The following is a 6,152-nucleotide window of genomic DNA, read 5'->3' as shown; positions in this document are numbered from 1 at the left end:
GTCCAGGTTTGATGCACGATACTGGACGCTTGGGGCTAGTGCACTGGGACGACCCAGAGGGATGGTATGGGGAGGGAGGAGGGAGGAGGGTTCAGGATGGGGAACACATGTATACCTGTGGTGGATTCATTTTGATATTTGGCAAAACTAATACAATTATGTAAAGTTTAAAAATAAAATAAAATAAAAAAAACATTAAAAAAAAAGAAGTTACTTCTAGCTTATAGTGCATTTTAGATACTTTTAAATAATAAACCAAAATTTATTGTGCTTATATATATATAACAGGCAAATTAATCTATCTTCAATACTCTGCCTAAAAATAATCCTGTTTTATGAATAAAAGTGTTATGTGTATCGTTTCAGAGGATGAGATGGTTGGATGTCATCGCTGACTCAATGGACATGTGTTTGAGCAAACTCTGGGAGATAGTGAAGGACAGGGAAGCCAGGCATGCTGCAATCCATGGATCACAAAGAGTCAGACATGACTTAGCCACTGAACAACAACAACAACAGAATTCAGTCTTCTAAGATTTTTGGCTCAAATATACTGCAGATATGCAAGATTATTTACCTACATAATTGCTTGCTTATCCACACCTGTACTTGTTGGCTTTCCTTGATTCTATGGCACAGTAACTGCTCAGTAGCACTTAAATAATGTGTGACAGAGGGATTGAATGGATGAATGGAGAAATAAACACTGCTATGGCTTACCTCAGACTGGTGTCAAAAAATCTAGAGATTTCAGAGAACCACTAAACATTGGGAGCATAGTTATTTAACCCACTTTACCCTCATGTGGGATTACTCCAATCAGAATACCAAAAGAAAGGCTTTCATGCACTGAGTTCTAAGTCAGAGCTAAACCTTCAGTAATATTCAAATGAAATTCAGTAAACATGTATATCATTGTGAACTCAGTGTTTATTAACAAGGGCAGGATTGTACCGTTACAAAATTCCTTGCGATGTTTATATTTATTCCTTTTATTTCTCTAAACCTTGTCTTCCCAAACTTTTAATTGACATGAGGCAGCCCCTAGAAATTATTTCTTGATATTTGTTTTTTTTGTTTTCTACCCATTACCAGGTAATATATTTTAAATTGACAGGAAATAAATTTATGATATGGTTCATAAAAACACTGGACTTTATCTATACTTTTTTGAAAAATTAGCCAAAGATTGCCATCTGGGGCTCCATTAATCTCTTGAAGTAAAGACCAAACATTATTTCTTGTATCTTGTTTTTACAGATTTTTAAATTATACCTGCTTTCTGGGTAGCAGCGTTTCTTCACCTCTGGCCACCTGATTGGGCTACCCAGTATATGACTTTATGAGTCATTTAGTGAGATTAGATTCTCTGTTACGTTAAAACAATGGCTTCAAAATATATACCATCAAAAATGTATGTTTAATGAGACAGAAAACATGCATATTCCTGTCTGGGTTCATTTTGGTTGAATGTTGTTATATGTTGAAGAATGCTTTTTCACAAGGGACATTGACACATTGTTTCTTTAGCAGCAGTAATAGTTTTGGCATCAGTTCAGTTCAGTTCAGTCACTCAGTCGTGTCCGACTCTTTGTGACCCCATGAATTGCAGCACGCCAGGCCTCCCTGTCCATCACCAACTCCCGGAGTTGACTCAGACTCACGTCCATTGAGTCCACGATGCCATCCAGCCATCTCATCCTCTGTCGTCCCCTTCTCCTCTTGCCCCCAATCCCTCCCAGCATCAGAGTCTTTTCCAATGAGTCAACTCTTCACATGAGGTGGCCAAAGTACTGGAGTTTCAGCTTTAGCATCAGTCCTTCCAATGAACACCCAGGACTGATCTCCTTTAGAATGGACTGGTTGGATCTCCTGGCATAATGCCCCTCTTAAGAAAATACTTGGGAAAACTAAGCTAAATTACCCATAAGAAGGTAGTAACAATTATAATTTACAAAAGCCCATTTAAATAAAAATTTATGACATATAGAAATATGTGTCCTTAGAAGATATGTAAAAGTTTTATTTATTTATTTTTTTTCTTATAAAAGTATTTTTTAATAAATTGATGTATTTCAATGTTGTTAACATGATAGCCCAATGCTATATCAAGGTAGCAAAAGTGAAGATTCCTGGTATTTTTTCATATAAACACTATGAATGACAGTACATTTGCATCTTTAAGCTGCAAAATTGCATGTGGCCTTTGCTGTGTGTGCTTAGTCTCTCAGTCATGTCCAACTCTTTGCAACCCTTTGGACTGTAGCCTGCCAGGCTCCTCTGGATTTTTCAGGCAGGAATACTAGAGTGGGTTGCCATTTTGCTCCTCAAGGAGATCTTCCTGACCTAGGGATGAAACCTGTTTCTCCTGCATTACAGATGGATTCTTTAGCTGCTGAGGCATGAACTACAAGTCCTAAAACTTTCTATCTGCCAACTGTCTTAATATATTACTCCCTTCAATGGGTATAGTGAATTTCAGTAATAAAAACTGAAATTATAGTAAATGTATTCAAATTTCTATTTAGACACCTTACTCTCCCTCTCTTTGAAAGAGGATCATGCTAAATAAGATTGTCAAGGAAGACTCACTCTTAAATAAGGAAAAAAAATGACTTTTCAGACTAAAATGGGGAATAAGTCACTGCATAATTACCATCCTTATTATATGTATACATAACAATTCTATAAATACTACAGATCATCATGCATAAGAATGTTACAACACTTATTATATAAAATGTATATTATATATAAATTTGTCTATTTTGACATTATGGTGAGTTTGCATCCAGCTATAAGACCCATTCTAAGAGGATACCACTCAAATGGTAATTCTGCTGAAACCATTTTTCTATTCATGTTGGATGACTTTCTCTTTTTTCGCTAGTGTGAAAAAGGAGTTGAATATTTGACAGGTTGCCTTGACTGTCATAAATTATTGCTTAATTTTTATCCATTAAGCTTAGTGAATCCCATTTAATGATTCTTTTCTAAAAACCTAGTGCATCTTCAACAGTAAAAATAGAAATAATGCAATTAATAAATATGAAAGTATGAAAAAGTGTTAGTCACTCAGTCATGTCCAACTCTATGACCACAGGGACTGTAGCCCAAGAGGCTCCTCTGTCCATAGAATTCTTCAGGCAGGAGTAATGGAGTGGGTAGAGTTCCCTTCTCCAGGGGATCTTCCTGACCCAGGCATTGGACCTGGGTCTCCTGCATTGCAGGCAGATTCTTTACTGTCTGAACCACCAGGGAAACTAAGCAACAACTAACAAATGTATGAAATTCTGAAATAAATATTTTGCTAAAGCAAATAAACAGAAATCAAATAATCACATAAAAGATGCTCATCACCATTAGCCATTATGAAATGGCTAATGTTATGTTTTTATGTATTTATGTTTTTATGTATTTTATGTTTTTATGTATTTTATGTTTTTAATTTATGTTTTTATGTATTTTAATGGCTAGAATTATAATAAAATAAATCACAAAGTAATCACTAAATATTGTTATGTTATATAAATATATAACCATTGAAGAGTGATAGCGTTCCATGCATTGGCATGATTTTCTAAAATATGGTTTTTTCTAATTTCTTTTAATCTTTATACACGTGTAAATGTATTCCTGCTTCCTATAGTTAAGTTTAATATTCTCTTCCATTGTATTTTGTGAGTGTGTTTGTGTGTATGTTTGTGTGTGTGTGTGTGTAAGGGGTGATAGAGAAAAATTGTTCTGTTACATTGTAACCACTGCTGAGAATCCTCACAACTAATCTGAGAACACCCTTTACTGGGAAGTCTATACAGTAACTACTTAGAATTTCAGGTTGTTCCAAGTGAGGGCAGTTAATGATAGAAATAAGGAGTCTTAGCCAGTCACATGGCAGGACAGCTAGAAATATTTCCATCCTCTCTTCCTACTTGGAGTGATCTTGAAACTAAAGTTGAGATGAGGGACTATTCCTGGAAACTCTGCATGCTGTTTCCAGCTTGTACATCAAAAAAGGAATTAGTGATTCATTCCCCTGATCACCAGCTCCCTTTCTGTAGTCTGGGAAGTTAAGAGGCAGACCTGGCTACTCTGTGATTGTGTAGATGAGATTCATGCTGAAGATGGCATAACCGCCCCCAACATCCCTGGATTTCCTACTTCTGAATTTTTTCCTACTTCAGAAAAGTTATCTTCAATTTGAAACATTGTATAATTGCATCCCTTTTAAGAACATCTTTATTTCATATCACAAGTAATATGTAATCATAAACTTCTGATTTTACATTGTGTATATTTCTTAATGATCACAAAATACCATAAGATAGGTAGAGAATTTTGAGGAATGGTATGAGCAGATATGATTTTGGTTGTTGTAATAAAGTCCTTGAGTGGCAGGGAAAATAGTTTAGTTCAATTAGGAGGTAACCTGGGGAAGGAGCTGATCCCAAGAGTAAATATTTCCTATTTAAAGAACTCTACATGTTAAAACAATAGAACATATATTAGATGCCAATTAACCTCTGTTTTAAATAAATCTGAATTATCTAACTATAAGGGGAAAAACTCTCATTTTCTCTCTGTCTTTTCACTCTATCTGTAAAGGTAAGCATTACATTTGATATCAATTTAAACAGGTAAGCATGAACCATTTTTTTCCAATTGCAAATTATTTTTATATATATCTGTAGATAATTAGCATCAGAAAGACAACACTTACTTTGGAAAATTTAAGAAAGAAATTGTTGCATGTAATTGTTGTTGTCTGACTTCAAACCCTGATTCACACAGCTTTTTACTTTTCTGATTCTCATCATTATATTATCAAATGAGAAATTACAAAGTATTTTGTAACACAATGGTCCAATGTACTAGATTACTGACATCTTCATCATCATCATTATCATCTTAACTGTGAGTATTTATTAATTGATTACTATGTGTTATACCTCTTTCAAACAGTTTGTATGTATTCAAGCTCTTAAAATTTTAATTATATATTACTAAGGAGTAAGATAAGAGAATGGACTTTATTATAATGAGTTTGCATCCTACTAACACCAAGGGAATCGTTTGATTGTTAAAATTAAGTTCTATGGTAAATGAATTTGAAAGTATTAAAAATATATTGGCATGTTTTCTTTTTGTCTTTGGAGAATTCTCCTTAAAAGAAAGGTTTCTGTACTTTATTCATCAATTTTAGATTTTATTTCCTGTCTTCAATTTGATTTTATAAACTTGCTGTCAATTGTAATAAATGAATTATGACATACCACCTACACTTAATATCATAACCCCCACAGCAAACGAAATCATTATTTTAGTGGAAATATTAAAAAAAATGAATAATTTGAGTAAAAGAAAGTTGCTACATATAGCTGAATTAGCTATTTGTTTTTCTTTCTGAATAGTATAATAGAAGGACCCAATAGTTTCTAGAAGTCACAGAACCCAGAACATGTGTGGCATAATTTGAGGGAAATTTTTGGTGAGATAGAGTTCAGAAGTGTGGTTCCTAGTGACTCAGATGGCACAGAGTCTGCCTGCAGTGCAGGAGACCCGGGTTTAATCCCTGGGTCAGGAAGATCCCTGTGAATGCAAATGGCAGCCCACTCCAGTATTCTTGCCTGGAAAACCCTTGGACAGAGGAGCCTGGCAGGTTACAGTCCATGGGATGGCAAAATAGTCAGACATGACTGAACAACTAACACTTAGAGTTTTGAAGATAAGTCCAATTTGATAGAATTTGAAAAATTATAATATTTCTTACTTTGCAAATAATGGCTTTACACTGATAATTCCACTTAACAGTCATAAAATGTGGTTCCATTTGACAAATAAAAATTGAGGCAAAACAAGATTTCACTACAGTCTTGCTATCAAGTTCTGTTGTTCTTTCTTTTTCTGGCAATATTTTATTTCTGTATGCATTTCAAATGCATTACTCTGCTTGAACAGTAGGAATAATTGAGAGAGTGGAACAATAAGAATTGTGAGAAGACCTTACATAAAGAGCAGATATGATAAAAAGAATAAAGCAGATGACAGTTTCTGAAAGCAATGGTTAGCTCATTAAATGTAGGTGGATGATACAAGCTAGTTGAAACAAAAAGTGCGATTCATTCCACAAGACAACTTTAATCAGTGTTCCA

This window comes from Bos javanicus, chromosome 27, assembly GCF_032452875.1.
Source record: "Bos javanicus breed banteng chromosome 27, ARS-OSU_banteng_1.0, whole genome shotgun sequence".
NCBI classification, from domain to species: Eukaryota; Metazoa; Chordata; class Mammalia; order Artiodactyla; family Bovidae; genus Bos; species Bos javanicus.
Note: the sequence above shows the minus strand (reverse complement) of the source record.